At 49.1% G+C, this 15,712-nt stretch overlaps 29 non-coding genes across 29 annotated transcripts; 14 read left to right on the plus strand and 15 right to left on the minus strand.

Moving 5' to 3' along the window:
* Positions 1 to 93: 93 nt before the first annotated feature.
* On the plus strand, positions 94 to 165 carry trnae-uuc (transfer RNA glutamic acid (anticodon UUC)). The gene has a single exon. It is a non-coding gene; the product is annotated as a tRNA-Glu (tRNA).
* A 123-nt stretch (positions 166 to 288) lies between these two features.
* trnay-gua (transfer RNA tyrosine (anticodon GUA)) lies at positions 289 to 375 on the plus strand. Its single transcript is given in 2 exon segments — positions 289 to 325; positions 340 to 375. It is a non-coding gene; the product is annotated as a tRNA-Tyr (tRNA).
* Positions 376 to 470: 95 nt separating this feature from the next.
* trnae-cuc (transfer RNA glutamic acid (anticodon CUC)) lies at positions 471 to 542 on the minus strand. The gene has a single exon. It is a non-coding gene; the product is annotated as a tRNA-Glu (tRNA).
* Positions 543 to 816: 274 nt separating this feature from the next.
* Positions 817 to 889, minus strand: trnar-acg (transfer RNA arginine (anticodon ACG)). The gene has a single exon. It is a non-coding gene; the product is annotated as a tRNA-Arg (tRNA).
* Positions 890 to 1,009: 120 nt separating this feature from the next.
* trnal-cag (transfer RNA leucine (anticodon CAG)) lies at positions 1,010 to 1,092 on the minus strand. The gene has a single exon. It is a non-coding gene; the product is annotated as a tRNA-Leu (tRNA).
* Positions 1,093 to 3,794: 2,702 nt separating this feature from the next.
* LOC127511577 (U5 spliceosomal RNA) lies at positions 3,795 to 3,909 on the plus strand. The gene has a single exon (XR_007930081.1). It is a non-coding gene; the product is annotated as a U5 spliceosomal RNA (small nuclear RNA).
* Positions 3,910 to 4,408: 499 nt separating this feature from the next.
* On the plus strand, positions 4,409 to 4,480 carry trnag-ucc (transfer RNA glycine (anticodon UCC)). The gene has a single exon. It is a non-coding gene; the product is annotated as a tRNA-Gly (tRNA).
* A 106-nt stretch (positions 4,481 to 4,586) lies between these two features.
* trnad-guc (transfer RNA aspartic acid (anticodon GUC)) lies at positions 4,587 to 4,658 on the minus strand. Its single transcript has one exon. It is a non-coding gene; the product is annotated as a tRNA-Asp (tRNA).
* A 109-nt stretch (positions 4,659 to 4,767) lies between these two features.
* On the plus strand, positions 4,768 to 4,839 carry trnae-uuc (transfer RNA glutamic acid (anticodon UUC)). Its single transcript has one exon. It is a non-coding gene; the product is annotated as a tRNA-Glu (tRNA).
* Positions 4,840 to 4,962: 123 nt separating this feature from the next.
* Positions 4,963 to 5,049, plus strand: trnay-gua (transfer RNA tyrosine (anticodon GUA)). Its single transcript is given in 2 exon segments — positions 4,963 to 4,999; positions 5,014 to 5,049. It is a non-coding gene; the product is annotated as a tRNA-Tyr (tRNA).
* Positions 5,050 to 5,144: 95 nt separating this feature from the next.
* Positions 5,145 to 5,216, minus strand: trnae-cuc (transfer RNA glutamic acid (anticodon CUC)). The gene has a single exon. It is a non-coding gene; the product is annotated as a tRNA-Glu (tRNA).
* Positions 5,217 to 5,490: 274 nt separating this feature from the next.
* Positions 5,491 to 5,563, minus strand: trnar-acg (transfer RNA arginine (anticodon ACG)). Its single transcript has one exon. It is a non-coding gene; the product is annotated as a tRNA-Arg (tRNA).
* Positions 5,564 to 5,683: 120 nt separating this feature from the next.
* trnal-cag (transfer RNA leucine (anticodon CAG)) lies at positions 5,684 to 5,766 on the minus strand. Its single transcript has one exon. It is a non-coding gene; the product is annotated as a tRNA-Leu (tRNA).
* Positions 5,767 to 8,468: 2,702 nt separating this feature from the next.
* LOC127511578 (U5 spliceosomal RNA) lies at positions 8,469 to 8,583 on the plus strand. Its single transcript, XR_007930082.1, has one exon. It is a non-coding gene; the product is annotated as a U5 spliceosomal RNA (small nuclear RNA).
* Positions 8,584 to 9,083: 500 nt separating this feature from the next.
* Positions 9,084 to 9,155, plus strand: trnag-ucc (transfer RNA glycine (anticodon UCC)). Its single transcript has one exon. It is a non-coding gene; the product is annotated as a tRNA-Gly (tRNA).
* Positions 9,156 to 9,261: 106 nt separating this feature from the next.
* trnad-guc (transfer RNA aspartic acid (anticodon GUC)) lies at positions 9,262 to 9,333 on the minus strand. The gene has a single exon. It is a non-coding gene; the product is annotated as a tRNA-Asp (tRNA).
* A 109-nt stretch (positions 9,334 to 9,442) lies between these two features.
* Positions 9,443 to 9,514, plus strand: trnae-uuc (transfer RNA glutamic acid (anticodon UUC)). Its single transcript has one exon. It is a non-coding gene; the product is annotated as a tRNA-Glu (tRNA).
* A 123-nt stretch (positions 9,515 to 9,637) lies between these two features.
* Positions 9,638 to 9,724, plus strand: trnay-gua (transfer RNA tyrosine (anticodon GUA)). The gene is given in 2 exon segments: positions 9,638 to 9,674; positions 9,689 to 9,724. It is a non-coding gene; the product is annotated as a tRNA-Tyr (tRNA).
* A 95-nt stretch (positions 9,725 to 9,819) lies between these two features.
* On the minus strand, positions 9,820 to 9,891 carry trnae-cuc (transfer RNA glutamic acid (anticodon CUC)). Its single transcript has one exon. It is a non-coding gene; the product is annotated as a tRNA-Glu (tRNA).
* A 274-nt stretch (positions 9,892 to 10,165) lies between these two features.
* On the minus strand, positions 10,166 to 10,238 carry trnar-acg (transfer RNA arginine (anticodon ACG)). Its single transcript has one exon. It is a non-coding gene; the product is annotated as a tRNA-Arg (tRNA).
* Positions 10,239 to 10,358: 120 nt separating this feature from the next.
* On the minus strand, positions 10,359 to 10,441 carry trnal-cag (transfer RNA leucine (anticodon CAG)). The gene has a single exon. It is a non-coding gene; the product is annotated as a tRNA-Leu (tRNA).
* Positions 10,442 to 13,137: 2,696 nt separating this feature from the next.
* On the plus strand, positions 13,138 to 13,252 carry LOC127511579 (U5 spliceosomal RNA). Its single transcript, XR_007930083.1, has one exon. It is a non-coding gene; the product is annotated as a U5 spliceosomal RNA (small nuclear RNA).
* A 499-nt stretch (positions 13,253 to 13,751) lies between these two features.
* On the plus strand, positions 13,752 to 13,823 carry trnag-ucc (transfer RNA glycine (anticodon UCC)). The gene has a single exon. It is a non-coding gene; the product is annotated as a tRNA-Gly (tRNA).
* A 106-nt stretch (positions 13,824 to 13,929) lies between these two features.
* trnad-guc (transfer RNA aspartic acid (anticodon GUC)) lies at positions 13,930 to 14,001 on the minus strand. Its single transcript has one exon. It is a non-coding gene; the product is annotated as a tRNA-Asp (tRNA).
* A 109-nt stretch (positions 14,002 to 14,110) lies between these two features.
* trnae-uuc (transfer RNA glutamic acid (anticodon UUC)) lies at positions 14,111 to 14,182 on the plus strand. The gene has a single exon. It is a non-coding gene; the product is annotated as a tRNA-Glu (tRNA).
* A 123-nt stretch (positions 14,183 to 14,305) lies between these two features.
* trnay-gua (transfer RNA tyrosine (anticodon GUA)) lies at positions 14,306 to 14,392 on the plus strand. The gene is given in 2 exon segments: positions 14,306 to 14,342; positions 14,357 to 14,392. It is a non-coding gene; the product is annotated as a tRNA-Tyr (tRNA).
* A 95-nt stretch (positions 14,393 to 14,487) lies between these two features.
* trnae-cuc (transfer RNA glutamic acid (anticodon CUC)) lies at positions 14,488 to 14,559 on the minus strand. The gene has a single exon. It is a non-coding gene; the product is annotated as a tRNA-Glu (tRNA).
* Positions 14,560 to 14,833: 274 nt separating this feature from the next.
* On the minus strand, positions 14,834 to 14,906 carry trnar-acg (transfer RNA arginine (anticodon ACG)). Its single transcript has one exon. It is a non-coding gene; the product is annotated as a tRNA-Arg (tRNA).
* A 120-nt stretch (positions 14,907 to 15,026) lies between these two features.
* trnal-cag (transfer RNA leucine (anticodon CAG)) lies at positions 15,027 to 15,109 on the minus strand. The gene has a single exon. It is a non-coding gene; the product is annotated as a tRNA-Leu (tRNA).
* Between the last annotated feature and the right edge of the window lie 603 nt (positions 15,110 to 15,712).

Genomic DNA, 15,712 nt, shown 5'->3' on the forward strand with positions numbered 1-15,712 from the left:
GTCGCCCCGATCGGTGCAGCTGCTGGTCCAAACGGTTTAAATGCCACCAAAACTCATCCAAATCACCTTTTACACACCAGCTGCAAAGCTTGCTCCCATATGGTCTAGCGGTCAGGATTCCTGGTTTTCACCCAGGCGGCCCGGGTTCGACTCCCGGTATGGGAAGCTCGGCTTGTCTTTGCTTCCCTTGTCGAACAGCCAGCGCGTCTGTCTGCGGCAGAAGCGTTTTTAGTCAGCAGTGGAGCTGCAGCAACCTGATAGGTTGTGGTTCCTTTCCCCTGCTGCGTGCCTTCGATAGCTCAGCTGGTAGAGCGGAGGACTGTAGGTGGAGAGTTGGCAATCCTTAGGTCGCTGGTTCGACTCCGGCTCGAAGGAGGTCTTTTTCACACGCAAACACTTTCGTGCCCGCGCCTAAGTTTCAGAAGCGCGCCGCGTCGCATTCGCGACCGCCGCTGGAAGGTAAAAGCGCATTCCCTGACCGGGAATCGAACCCGGGCCGCGGCGGTGAGAGCGCCGAATCCTAACCACTAGACCACCAGGGAAGGGCTGTTTGTCCCGCCCCCTCAAGCCTGGCTGTGGGCCCCTACCTGAGTTCGCTGCAACCGCTCAAGCAAGAGCACTGAGGCTTGTAATTTCCTCCTGGAGAGGAGAGAGCGTCTGACCCTGAATCACACTTCTTCCTCGTGTCAGGATGGCCGAGCGGTCTAAGGCGCTGCGTTCAAGCTGGGGAACAATAGTCCAACGAAGAAGGGAAGAGAAAGAAAAAATGGAATAATAAAACTGCCATGGGCTGACAAAGAAGCAAAAGTGGCAGACCGAGCCAGCCAGGAGTCGAACCTAGAATCTTCTGATCCGTAGTCAGACGCGTTATCCATTGCGCCACTGGCCCACCGGCCATAGCGCTTCTCTCGTGGTCGTGTAATGCGTGGCAGTGCTTTTGTTAAGGTTTAATATCAACTTGCCAAAGGGTTAAAGACTCTAGCTTGAGCCCACAGCCAAAGGTTAGCATTGTCAGAAGTGGGATTCGAACCCACGCCTCCAGGGGAGACTGCGACCTGAACGCAGCGCCTTAGACCGCTCGGCCATCCTGACACGAGAGCTGAGGGTGAGCAGTATTTTTGGAGCTCCACCGAATGGCAGATGATCTGGAAGCTAGTGCTTCACCGCTCAGCCCCGCCGAAGCACATGCCTCGCTCGCTCAGCCCCGCCGAAGCACATGCCTCGTTGTTCCTGATCCAGATGATCAGGAACAGGTGCAGGCAATGAGTGCTGATGGGGAGATGACGAGGAAGTGAGTGCAGGTGAGGAAACAGGAGGATCATGGGTAATGGAGTCCGGGAACAGAGGGAACCGTGACATTTGCTGTTTTTGCTGTATTTTGATCAAATAAATGAAGCCTTGGTGAGCAGGTGAGCTTTTAAAAACATTTAAAAATCTTACAGTTCAAAAACTTTTGACTGGTAGTGTATATAAATATATATATATATATATATATATATATATATATAATAGTTTATTGTTGTTTAATATTTATTATATATTCCCATATGCTTTATAATGTATGTATACATATCCTTATACATACTCACGTATACACATTTTGGTATTTTACTTAGTATTGTTTCCTCTACACATAAACGTTTCTATAATAATAATAAGAATAAGAATAAGAATATAAGATAAAAAGTGCACAGTATAATACTTTAACCATTAAATATGTCTGGAAGTTCAAGAAAAGAACAGAGCCAACCAAGAGAGCAAAATGATTGTATCACACAGAAACAAGTGTGTTATTTTCTCATATTCAGTAACCACTGCTCCTTAGTAATTGTTTCTTTATTTGGGCAAAATATTTTGCCTTTGTACTGGCTATGGCCAGTTTCTTGTATACGAAATTGGCCACACTTTCTGCACGTATTTGCTTTTACAGTACCATTGTATGACCGTTTGGTTGGGGTGGCTGTCTCAGGTGGGTCAGAGGAAATGGCTCCAGGGTTAATGCTGGAAAATGGGGCTGGGCAGGACAACTGTAACATCTGAGACACAACAGGGGCAGAGGGTGTGTCAGGAACCAATGGGTGTGGTGCTGTCGGCCTGGGATAAATTGTCCTTAGCTGGCTGAACGTGGCTGAACGCTGAGGGTGTAAAGCTGATGGCTCAAATGAAGTTGCTGTGGCAGATGTACAGGCAGCTGAGGGCCGGATCTTTCTAATCTTTGTTTTTGCCTGCCCAGCTGTGTCTGGTGGCATCTGGTAGTTATGCAACTGGTGACTATATTGTGGTGGCACAACAGGCTGTACTCGTGCTGGAGGCAGAGCATCCAATGCCACTGGACGTGCCTCTGGAAGCTCCAGCCCTTGCAACAGCACTGAGACCTCCTGACCCTTTAAGCGTTCATTGTGCCACGTTGTAAGGGTCCTCTGGTTTACCTCAACTAACTGAAGGGTTGTTTCGCTCATCAACGTCCCATTGCTCAGGATTAGCTGCCGAATTCTTCTGTAATCACGAAGAATGAGTTCCCATCTGGACAAAGATTCTTTCCAGCAACTGAGAGGTCCTATCAGAGGTAGGGCACATGTCCTCCAGGGGCTGACTATTCTGCCTCAACAAGTACTGCACATCCCTGAACAGAAGCCTGCACACGTTTCGGGTTAGAGTGCAGCTGAAAGCAATGTGAAAGGTTTTGCTCGCGAAAGCTTCACCTTAACCGTCTTGTAGTCTCTTTCCTCGTCAGGTCAGAAACTCAGGACGTGGGGTGTCTGTTAATGTCTCCTTCCCCGTCGAGCTGGAAACGCAGAACAAGGGTGAGTCTACCCGGGGGACATATTTATCCCTTTCTAATGAGGAGGAGATTGAAATGTGGCGCCTTGCCGATCCTGGAGTGTGATTGGCCACTGTTATCTGAAGCAACCCCGGTGTTGCCCGCCCTAGTGTGGAACTCATTTGCATAGCATAAAGTACAGTGTTAAAATAGTGTCTTTAACATTTTACCCATGCATTATTTCTTTACCAAACCTCTTTCAAATTATTAAAGGCATCGTAGGGAACAGATAGACACCAAACACAATATGAAATGGTTAAATCATCGTCCATGCATTTGTTTATCTGTTAACAGGACTGTCCCATGACCTGTTGTTTTAACAGTCAGTAACCATTAACACGAACTGTGCTTTGCATGAAGATGGAGTGGATGTGATGCAGTTTCGATCAAATTAAGGCCTCCAAACATAGGTATGAATGGATTTAGATAGATCTCTGTGGCCTCTCTTTATTTCAGTCACTGCTGCTCCATCCAGGGGGTCCTGAAGGAATTTTTATGGCAGTCCTTGCCTAAATCTTAGGAATGAGTTTGGTGGTTAGAGTCAATGTGTCGTCCAATGAGAAGTCCTCTCCTTGGTTTTGGTGGGTGCAGAAGGTTCCCCTTCCTGCTCTGGAAGAGGTGTCTGGCCGTTGTCCTAACATCTTATCTGATGTTGCTGAACATTTGTTTATGTTCATTCACCAAAGATCCAATCACAGTGTGGCACATCTTCTTACACACCAGCAGTTAGAGAGGGGCCCTGTCGTAAACTGGTCCCTGGAATGCCATCTTAACTGTTGTTCACAACAACTGTCCACTATACTAACGAGGAGCTGCAGAGGCCGGCCGTCGCTCCCGTTCAAAAAACTGCACGAGGACCAGCAAGCGACCAGCTGATGAAAAGCGTGCTGGCAGGAGTTTGCATCCTAGATTACCCTCGGTGAGCAGAGCGGTGTAGTAGAGGGAGCACGCAGGCCCAAGGGGGCGCAGGTACAGCTCGAGTTTCTCTTCATTATCGCATAAATCTTTCGCCTTTTACTAAAGATTTCCGTGGAGGGGAACGTTTGCGAGTGTACTGTATTTTTGGGGGCTCTGCTTACGGCAGAGCCGCACAAGAGCGTTAAAAGCAGAGTGAGCGCGTTTGCGCTTGTCCCCCGTGGTCGGGCCTTCTGCCAACGTGGAGCGGAAGGAGGTTGTCCGTATTTGCCGCCTTTGCCGGAGCGGCAGTTTGACCCAGTGGCTTCGCAGAACGGTTCGCCGTTTCAAGACGCTGGTGACGCCTGCTGTTCAGAATGGTGCAAATGCAACGAAATCTCAGCCAAACTGTGCATACAAACTCCTTTTACAAACCAGCTGCACATGTTTTTTTGTTGGAAGTGTCATCTGTTAAATGCACTTGTCAAATCATATCATAATATTAAACATGAAGTGGCTGAATAAAATGTGTTATTATGTGGTAGAGCTTGTTTGTTTTTAACGGAGAGCTTGGGTAGGTCAGGTCAATAAAAAAAGTTCACGTGTTCTTTTCTGTGCCGGGTCCAAACAAAGAGCGTTTCAGTTCCTTCGCTGACCGCACAAAAGCCGGCATCAGCCGGCGCCCATGCGCCTGCGTTGGTGGTATAGTGGTGAGCATAGCTGCCTTCCAAGCAGTTGACCCGGGTTCGATTCCCGGCCAACGCATCGCTTTTGGCTCAAGCTGACCTTAAAGCGGTCGTCCGCGAGCCCTTGCTGGAGCAAAAAAAAAAAAAGTTTGTGTGGGTCCTTGGGTATCAGCAAAGGTCGAGGTCTCCCCGTCGGGGAATCGAACCCCGGTCTTCCGCGTGACAGGCGGAGATACTGTCCACTATACTAACGAGGAGCTGCGGTGGCAGGCCGTCGCCCCGATCGGTGCAGCTGCTGGTCCAAACGGTTTAAATGCCACCAAAACTCATCCAAATCACCTTTTACACACCAGCTGCAAAGCTTGCTCCCATATGGTCTAGCGGTCAGGATTCCTGGTTTTCACCCAGGCGGCCCGGGTTCGACTCCCGGTATGGGAAGCTCGGCTTGTCTTTGCTTCCCTTGTCGAACAGCCAGCGCGTCTGTCTGCGGCAGAAGCGTTTTTAGTCAGCAGTGGAGCTGCAGCAACCTGATAGGTTGTGGTTCCTTTCCCCTGCTGCGTGCCTTCGATAGCTCAGCTGGTAGAGCGGAGGACTGTAGGTGGAGAGTTGGCAATCCTTAGGTCGCTGGTTCGACTCCGGCTCGAAGGAGGTCTTTTTCACACGCAAACACTTTCGTGCCCGCGCCTAAGTTTCAGAAGCGCGCCGCGTCGCATTCGCGACCGCCGCTGGAAGGTAAAAGCGCATTCCCTGACCGGGAATCGAACCCGGGCCGCGGCGGTGAGAGCGCCGAATCCTAACCACTAGACCACCAGGGAAGGGCTGTTTGTCCCGCCCCCTCAAGCCTGGCTGTGGGCCCCTACCTGAGTTCGCTGCAACCGCTCAAGCAAGAGCACTGAGGCTTGTAATTTCCTCCTGGAGAGGAGAGAGCGTCTGACCCTGAATCACACTTCTTCCTCGTGTCAGGATGGCCGAGCGGTCTAAGGCGCTGCGTTCAAGCTGGGGAACAATAGTCCAACGAAGAAGGGAAGAGAAAGAAAAAATGGAATAATAAAACTGCCATGGGCTGACAAAGAAGCAAAAGTGGCAGACCGAGCCAGCCAGGAGTCGAACCTAGAATCTTCTGATCCGTAGTCAGACGCGTTATCCATTGCGCCACTGGCCCACCGGCCATAGCGCTTCTCTCGTGGTCGTGTAATGCGTGGCAGTGCTTTTGTTAAGGTTTAATATCAACTTGCCAAAGGGTTAAAGACTCTAGCTTGAGCCCACAGCCAAAGGTTAGCATTGTCAGAAGTGGGATTCGAACCCACGCCTCCAGGGGAGACTGCGACCTGAACGCAGCGCCTTAGACCGCTCGGCCATCCTGACACGAGAGCTGAGGGTGAGCAGTATTTTTGGAGCTCCACCGAATGGCAGATGATCTGGAAGCTAGTGCTTCACCGCTCAGCCCCGCCGAAGCACATGCCTCGCTCGCTCAGCCCCGCCGAAGCACATGCCTCGTTGTTCCTGATCCAGATGATCAGGAACAGGTGCAGGCAATGAGTGCTGATGGGGAGATGACGAGGAAGTGAGTGCAGGTGAGGAAACAGGAGGATCATGGGTAATGGAGTCCGGGAACAGAGGGAACCGTGACATTTGCTGTTTTTGCTGTATTTTGATCAAATAAATGAAGCCTTGGTGAGCAGGTGAGCTTTTAAAAACATTTAAAAATCTTACAGTTCAAAAACTTTTGACTGGTAGTGTATATAAATATATATATATATATATATATATATATATATATAATAGTTTATTGTTGTTTAATATTTATTATATATTCCCATATGCTTTATAATGTATGTATACATATCCTTATACATACTCACGTATACACATTTTGGTATTTTACTTAGTATTGTTTCCTCTACACATAAACGTTTCTATAATAATAATAAGAATAAGAATAAGAATATAAGATAAAAAGTGCACAGTATAATACTTTAACCATTAAATATGTCTGGAAGTTCAAGAAAAGAACAGAGCCAACCAAGAGAGCAAAATGATTGTATCACACAGAAACAAGTGTGTTATTTTCTCATATTCAGTAACCACTGCTCCTTAGTAATTGTTTCTTTATTTGGGCAAAATATTTTGCCTTTGTACTGGCTATGGCCAGTTTCTTGTATACGAAATTGGCCACACTTTCTGCACGTATTTGCTTTTACAGTACCATTGTATGACCGTTTGGTTGGGGTGGCTGTCTCAGGTGGGTCAGAGGAAATGGCTCCAGGGTTAATGCTGGAAAATGGGGCTGGGCAGGACAACTGTAACATCTGAGACACAACAGGGGCAGAGGGTGTGTCAGGAACCAATGGGTGTGGTGCTGTCGGCCTGGGATAAATTGTCCTTAGCTGGCTGAACGTGGCTGAACGCTGAGGGTGTAAAGCTGATGGCTCAAATGAAGTTGCTGTGGCAGATGTACAGGCAGCTGAGGGCCGGATCTTTCTAATCTTTGTTTTTGCCTGCCCAGCTGTGTCTGGTGGCATCTGGTAGTTATGCAACTGGTGACTATATTGTGGTGGCACAACAGGCTGTACTCGTGCTGGAGGCAGAGCATCCAATGCCACTGGACGTGCCTCTGGAAGCTCCAGCCCTTGCAACAGCACTGAGACCTCCTGACCCTTTAAGCGTTCATTGTGCCACGTTGTAAGGGTCCTCTGGTTTACCTCAACTAACTGAAGGGTTGTTTCGCTCATCAACGTCCCATTGCTCAGGATTAGCTGCCGAATTCTTCTGTAATCACGAAGAATGAGTTCCCATCTGGACAAAGATTCTTTCCAGCAACTGAGAGGTCCTATCAGAGGTAGGGCACATGTCCTCCAGGGGCTGACTATTCTGCCTCAACAAGTACTGCACATCCCTGAACAGAAGCCTGCACACGTTTCGGGTTAGAGTGCAGCTGAAAGCAATGTGAAAGGTTTTGCTCGCGAAAGCTTCACCTTAACCGTCTTGTAGTCTCTTTCCTCGTCAGGTCAGAAACTCAGGACGTGGGGTGTCTGTTAATGTCTCCTTCCCCGTCGAGCTGGAAACGCAGAACAAGGGTGAGTCTACCCGGGGGACATATTTATCCCTTTCTAATGAGGAGGAGATTGAAATGTGGCGCCTTGCCGATCCTGGAGTGTGATTGGCCACTGTTATCTGAAGCAACCCCGGTGTTGCCCGCCCTAGTGTGGAACTCATTTGCATAGCATAAAGTACAGTGTTAAAATAGTGTCTTTAACATTTTACCCATGCATTATTTCTTTACCAAACCTCTTTCAAATTATTAAAGGCATCGTAGGGAACAGATAGACACCAAACACAATATGAAATGGTTAAATCATCGTCCATGCATTTGTTTATCTGTTAACAGGACTGTCCCATGACCTGTTGTTTTAACAGTCAGTAACCATTAACACGAACTGTGCTTTGCATGAAGATGGAGTGGATGTGATGCAGTTTCGATCAAATTAAGGCCTCCAAACATAGGTATGAATGGATTTAGATAGATCTCTGTGGCCTCTCTTTATTTCAGTCACTGCTGCTCCATCCAGGGGGTCCTGAAGGAATTTTTATGGCAGTCCTTGCCTAAATCTTAGGAATGAGTTTGGTGGTTAGAGTCAATGTGTCGTCCAATGAGAAGTCCTCTCCTTGGTTTTGGTGGGTGCAGAAGGTTCCCCTTCCTGCTCTGGAAGAGGTGTCTGGCCGTTGTCCTAACATCTTATCTGATGTTGCTGAACATTTGTTTATGTTCATTCACCAAAGATCCAATCACAGTGTGGCACATCTTCTTACACACCAGCAGTTAGAGAGGGGCCCTGTCGTAAACTGGTCCCTGGAATGCCATCTTAACTGTTGTTCACAACAACTGTCCACTATACTAACGAGGAGCTGCAGAGGCCGGCCGTCGCTCCCGTTCAAAAAACTGCACGAGGACCAGCAAGCGACCAGCTGATGAAAAGCGTGCTGGCAGGAGTTTGCATCCTAGATTACCCTCGGTGAGCAGAGCGGTGTAGTAGAGGGAGCACGCAGGCCCAAGGGGGCGCAGGTACAGCTCGAGTTTCTCTTCATTATCGCATAAATCTTTCGCCTTTTACTAAAGATTTCCGTGGAGGGGAACGTTTGCGAGTGTACTGTATTTTTGGGGGCTCTGCTTACGGCAGAGCCGCACAAGAGCGTTAAAAGCAGAGTGAGCGCGTTTGCGCTTGTCCCCCGTGGTCGGGCCTTCTGCCAACGTGGAGCGGAAGGAGGTTGTCCGTATTTGCCGCCTTTGCCGGAGCGGCAGTTTGACCCAGTGGCTTCGCAGAACGGTTCGCCGTTTCAAGACGCTGGTGACGCCTGCTGTTCAGAATGGTGCAAATGCAACGAAATCTCAGCCAAACTGTGCATACAAACTCCTTTTACAAACCAGCTGCACATGTTTTTTTTGTTGGAAGTGTCATCTGTTAAATGCACTTGTCAAATCATATCATAATATTAAACATGAAGTGGCTGAATAAAATGTGTTATTATGTGGTAGAGCTTGTTTGTTTTTAACGGAGAGCTTGGGTAGGTCAGGTCAATAAAAAAAGTTCACGTGTTCTTTTCTGTGCCGGGTCCAAACAAAGAGCGTTTCAGTTCCTTCGCTGACCGCACAAAAGCCGGCATCAGCCGGCGCCCATGCGCCTGCGTTGGTGGTATAGTGGTGAGCATAGCTGCCTTCCAAGCAGTTGACCCGGGTTCGATTCCCGGCCAACGCATCGCTTTTGGCTCAAGCTGACCTTAAAGCGGTCGTCCGCGAGCCCTTGCTGGAGCAAAAAAAAAAAAAGTTTGTGTGGGTCCTTGGGTATCAGCAAAGGTCGAGGTCTCCCCGTCGGGGAATCGAACCCCGGTCTTCCGCGTGACAGGCGGAGATACTGTCCACTATACTAACGAGGAGCTGCGGTGGCAGGCCGTCGCCCCGATCGGTGCAGCTGCTGGTCCAAACGGTTTAAATGCCACCAAAACTCATCCAAATCACCTTTTACACACCAGCTGCAAAGCTTGCTCCCATATGGTCTAGCGGTCAGGATTCCTGGTTTTCACCCAGGCGGCCCGGGTTCGACTCCCGGTATGGGAAGCTCGGCTTGTCTTTGCTTCCCTTGTCGAACAGCCAGCGCGTCTGTCTGCGGCAGAAGCGTTTTTAGTCAGCAGTGGAGCTGCAGCAACCTGATAGGTTGTGGTTCCTTTCCCCTGCTGCGTGCCTTCGATAGCTCAGCTGGTAGAGCGGAGGACTGTAGGTGGAGAGTTGGCAATCCTTAGGTCGCTGGTTCGACTCCGGCTCGAAGGAGGTCTTTTTCACACGCAAACACTTTCGTGCCCGCGCCTAAGTTTCAGAAGCGCGCCGCGTCGCATTCGCGACCGCCGCTGGAAGGTAAAAGCGCATTCCCTGACCGGGAATCGAACCCGGGCCGCGGCGGTGAGAGCGCCGAATCCTAACCACTAGACCACCAGGGAAGGGCTGTTTGTCCCGCCCCCTCAAGCCTGGCTGTGGGCCCCTACCTGAGTTCGCTGCAACCGCTCAAGCAAGAGCACTGAGGCTTGTAATTTCCTCCTGGAGAGGAGAGAGCGTCTGACCCTGAATCACACTTCTTCCTCGTGTCAGGATGGCCGAGCGGTCTAAGGCGCTGCGTTCAAGCTGGGGAACAATAGTCCAACGAAGAAGGGAAGAGAAAGAAAAAATGGAATAATAAAACTGCCATGGGCTGACAAAGAAGCAAAAGTGGCAGACCGAGCCAGCCAGGAGTCGAACCTAGAATCTTCTGATCCGTAGTCAGACGCGTTATCCATTGCGCCACTGGCCCACCGGCCATAGCGCTTCTCTCGTGGTCGTGTAATGCGTGGCAGTGCTTTTGTTAAGGTTTAATATCAACTTGCCAAAGGGTTAAAGACTCTAGCTTGAGCCCACAGCCAAAGGTTAGCATTGTCAGAAGTGGGATTCGAACCCACGCCTCCAGGGGAGACTGCGACCTGAACGCAGCGCCTTAGACCGCTCGGCCATCCTGACACGAGAGCTGAGGGTGAGCAGTATTTTTGGAGCTCCACCGAATGGCAGATGATCTGGAAGCTAGTGCTTCACCGCTCAGCCCCGCCGAAGCACATGCCTCGCTCGCTCAGCCCCGCCGAAGCACATGCCTCGTTGTTCCTGATCCAGATGATCAGGAACAGGTGCAGGCAATGAGTGCTGATGGGGAGATGACGAGGAAGTGAGTGCAGGTGAGGAAACAGGAGGATCATGGGTAATGGAGTCCGGGAACAGAGGGAACCGTGACATTTGCTGTTTTTGCTGTATTTTGATCAAATAAATGAAGCCTTGGTGAGCAGGTGAGCTTTTAAAAACATTTAAAAATCTTACAGTTCAAAAACTTTTGACTGGTAGTGTATATAAATATATATATATATATATATATATATATAATAGTTTATTGTTGTTTAATATTTATTATATATTCCCATATGCTTTATAATGTATGTATACATATCCTTATACATACTCACGTATACACATTTTGGTATTTTACTTAGTATTGTTTCCTCTACACATAAACGTTTCTATAATAATAATAAGAATAAGAATAAGAATATAAGATAAAAAGTGCACAGTATAATACTTTAACCATTAAATATGTCTGGAAGTTCAAGAAAAGAACAGAGCCAACCAAGAGAGCAAAATGATTGTATCACACAGAAACAAGTGTGTTATTTTCTCATATTCAGTAACCACTGCTCCTTAGTAATTGTTTCTTTATTTGGGCAAAATATTTTGCCTTTGTACTGGCTATGGCCAGTTTCTTGTATACGAAATTGGCCACACTTTCTGCACGTATTTGCTTTTACAGTACCATTGTATGACCGTTTGGTTGGGGTGGCTGTCTCAGGTGGGTCAGAGGAAATGGCTCCAGGGTTAATGCTGGAAAATGGGGCTGGGCAGGACAACTGTAACATCTGAGACACAACAGGGGCAGAGGGTGTGTCAGGAACCAATGGGTGTGGTGCTGTCGGCCTGGGATAAATTGTCCTTAGCTGGCTGAACGTGGCTGAACGCTGAGGGTGTAAAGCTGATGGCTCAAATGAAGTTGCTGTGGCAGATGTACAGGCAGCTGAGGGCCGGATCTTTCTAATCTTTGTTTTTGCCTGCCCAGCTGTGTCTGGTGGCATCTGGTAGTTATGCAACTGGTGACTATATTGTGGTGGCACAACAGGCTGTACTCGTGCTGGAGGCAGAGCATCCAATGCCACTGGACGTGCCTCTGGAAGCTCCAGCCCTTGCAACAGCACTGAGACCTCCTGACCCTTTAAGCGTTCATTGTGCCACGTTGTAAGGGTCCTCTGGTTTACCTCAACTAACTGAAGGGTTGTTTCGCTCATCAACGTCCCATTGCTCAGGATTAGCTGCCGAATTCTTCTGTAATCACGAAGAATGAGTTCCCATCTGGACAAAGATTCTTTCCAGCAACTGAGAGGTCCTATCAGAGGTAGGGCACATGTCCTCCAGGGGCTGACTATTCTGCCTCAACAAGTACTGCACATCCCTGAACAGAAGCCTGCACACGTTTCGGGTTAGAGTGCAGCTGAAAGCAATGTGAAAGGTTTTGCTCGCGAAAGCTTCACCTTAACCGTCTTGTAGTCTCTTTCCTCGTCAGGTCAGAAACTCAGGACGTGGGGTGTCTGTTAATGTCTCCTTCCCCGTCGAGCTGGAAACGCAGAACAAGGGTGAGTCTACCCGGGGGACATATTTATCCCTTTCTAATGAGGAGGAGATTGAAATGTGGCGCCTTGCCGATCCTGGAGTGTGATTGGCCACTGTTATCTGAAGCAACCCCGGTGTTGCCCGCCCTAGTGTGGAACTCATTTGCATAGCATAAAGTACAGTGTTAAAATAGTGTCTTTAACATTTTACCCATGCATTATTTCTTTACCAAACCTCTTTCAAATTATTAAAGGCATCGTAGGGAACAGATAGACACCAAACACAATATGAAATGGTTAAATCATCGTCCATGCATTTGTTTATCTGTTAACAGGACTGTCCCATGACCTGTTGTTTTAACAGTCAGTAACCATTAACACGAACTGTGCTTTGCATGAAGATGGAGTGGATGTGATGCAGTTTCGATCAAATTAAGGCCTCCAAACATAGGTATGAATGGATTTAGATAGATCTCTGTGGCCTCTCTTTATTTCAGTCACTGCTGCTCCATCCAGGGGGTCCTGAAGGAATTTTTATGGCAGTCCTTGCCTAAATCTTAGGAATGAGTTTGGTGGTTAGAGTCAATGTGTCGTCCAATGAGAAGTCCTCTCCTTGGTTTTGGTGGGTGCAGAAGGTTCCCCTTCCTGCTCTGGAAGAGGTGTCTGGCCGTTGTCCTAACATCTTATCTGATGTTGCTGAACATTTGTTTATGTTCATTCACCAAAGATCCAATCACAGTGTGGCACATCTTCTTACACACCAGCAGTTAGAGAGGGGCCCTGTCGTAAACTGGTCCCTGGAATGCCATCTTAACTGTTGTTCACAACAACTGTCCACTATACTAACGAGGAGCTGCAGAGGCCGGCCGTCGCTCCCGTTCAAAAAACTGCACGAGGACCAGCAAGCGACCAGCTGATGAAAAGCGTGCTGGCAGGAGTTTGCATCCTAGATTACCCTCGGTGAGCAGAGCGGTGTAGTAGAGGGAGCACGCAGGCCCAAGGGGGCGCAGGTACAGCTCGAGTTTCTCTTCATTATCGCATAAATCTTTCGCCTTTTACTAAAGATTTCCGTGGAGGGGAACGTTTGCGAGTGTACTGTATTTTTGGGGGCTCTGCTTACGGCAGAGCCGCACAAGAGCGTTAAAAGCAGAGTGAGCGCGTTTGCGCTTGTCCCCCGTGGTCGGGCCTTCTGCCAACGTGGAGCGGAAGGAGGTTGTCCGTATTTGCCGCCTTTGCCGGAGCGGCAGTTTGACCCAGTGGCTTCGCAGAACGGTTCGCCGTTTCAAGACGCTGGTGACGCCTGCTGTTCAGAATGGTGCAAATGCAACGAAATCTCAGCCAAACTGTGCATACAAACTCCTTTTACAAACCAGCTGCACATGTTTTTTTGTTGGAAGTGTCATCTGTTAAATGCACTTGTCAAATCATATCATAATATTAAACATGAAGTGGCTGAATAAAATGTGTTATTATGTGGTAGAGCTTGTTTGTTTTTAACGGAGAGCTTGGGTAGGTCAGGTCAATAAAAAAAGTTCACGTGTTCTTTTCTGTGCCGGGTCCAAACAAAGAGCGTTTCAGTTCCTTCGCTGACCGCACAAAAGCCGGCATCAGCCGGCGCCCATGCGCCTGCGTTGGTGGTATAGTGGTGAGCATAGCTGCCTTCCAAGCAGTTGACCCGGGTTCGATTCCCGGCCAACGCATCGCTTTTGGCTCAAGCTGACCTTAAAGCGGTCGTCCGCGAGCCCTTGCTGGAGCAAAAAAAAAAAAAGTTTGTGTGGGTCCTTGGGTATCAGCAAAGGTCGAGGTCTCCCCGTCGGGGAATCGAACCCCGGTCTTCCGCGTGACAGGCGGAGATACTGTCCACTATACTAACGAGGAGCTGCGGTGGCAGGCCGTCGCCCCGATCGGTGCAGCTGCTGGTCCAAACGGTTTAAATGCCACCAAAACTCATCCAAATCACCTTTTACACACCAGCTGCAAAGCTTGCTCCCATATGGTCTAGCGGTCAGGATTCCTGGTTTTCACCCAGGCGGCCCGGGTTCGACTCCCGGTATGGGAAGCTCGGCTTGTCTTTGCTTCCCTTGTCGAACAGCCAGCGCGTCTGTCTGCGGCAGAAGCGTTTTTAGTCAGCAGTGGAGCTGCAGCAACCTGATAGGTTGTGGTTCCTTTCCCCTGCTGCGTGCCTTCGATAGCTCAGCTGGTAGAGCGGAGGACTGTAGGTGGAGAGTTGGCAATCCTTAGGTCGCTGGTTCGACTCCGGCTCGAAGGAGGTCTTTTTCACACGCAAACACTTTCGTGCCCGCGCCTAAGTTTCAGAAGCGCGCCGCGTCGCATTCGCGACCGCCGCTGGAAGGTAAAAGCGCATTCCCTGACCGGGAATCGAACCCGGGCCGCGGCGGTGAGAGCGCCGAATCCTAACCACTAGACCACCAGGGAAGGGCTGTTTGTCCCGCCCCCTCAAGCCTGGCTGTGGGCCCCTACCTGAGTTCGCTGCAACCGCTCAAGCAAGAGCACTGAGGCTTGTAATTTCCTCCTGGAGAGGAGAGAGCGTCTGACCCTGAATCACACTTCTTCCTCGTGTCAGGATGGCCGAGCGGTCTAAGGCGCTGCGTTCAAGCTGGGGAACAATAGTCCAACGAAGAAGGGAAGAGAAAGAAAAAATGGAATAATAAAACTGCCATGGGCTGACAAAGAAGCAAAAGTGGCAGACCGAGCCAGCCAGGAGTCGAACCTAGAATCTTCTGATCCGTAGTCAGACGCGTTATCCATTGCGCCACTGGCCCACCGGCCATAGCGCTTCTCTCGTGGTCGTGTAATGCGTGGCAGTGCTTTTGTTAAGGTTTAATATCAACTTGCCAAAGGGTTAAAGACTCTAGCTTGAGCCCACAGCCAAAGGTTAGCATTGTCAGAAGTGGGATTCGAACCCACGCCTCCAGGGGAGACTGCGACCTGAACGCAGCGCCTTAGACCGCTCGGCCATCCTGACACGAGAGCTGAGGGTGAGCAGTATTTTTGGAGCTCCACCGAATGGCAGATGATCTGGAAGCTAGTGCTTCACCGCTCAGCCCCGCCGAAGCACATGCCTCGCTCGCTCAGCCCCGCCGAAGCACATGCCTCGTTGTTCCTGATCCAGATGATCAGGAACAGGTGCAGGCAATGAGTGCTGATGGGGAGATGACGAGGAAGTGAGTGCAGGTGAGGAAACAGGAGGATCATGGGTAATGGAGTCCGGGAACAGAGGGAACCGTGACATTTGCTGTTTTTGCTGTATTTTGATCAAATAAATAAAGCCTTGGTGAGCAGGTGAGCTTTTAAAAACATTTAAAAATCTTACAGTTCAAAAACTTTTGACTGGTAGTGTATATATATATATATATATATATATACACTATATACACTCTGGAAGCACGTTGTAAGGGTCCTCTGGTTTACCTCAACTAACTGAAGGGTTGTTTCGCTCATCAATGTCCCATTGCTCAGGATTAGCTGCCGAATTCTTCTGTAATCACGAAGAATGAGTTCCCATCTGGACAAAGATTCTTTCTAGCAACTGAGAGGTCCTATCAGAGGTAGGGCACATGTCCTCCAG

Source organism: Ctenopharyngodon idella, chromosome 4 (genome assembly GCF_019924925.1).
Source record: "Ctenopharyngodon idella isolate HZGC_01 chromosome 4, HZGC01, whole genome shotgun sequence".
Taxonomy (NCBI): Eukaryota; Metazoa; Chordata; class Actinopteri; order Cypriniformes; family Xenocyprididae; genus Ctenopharyngodon; species Ctenopharyngodon idella.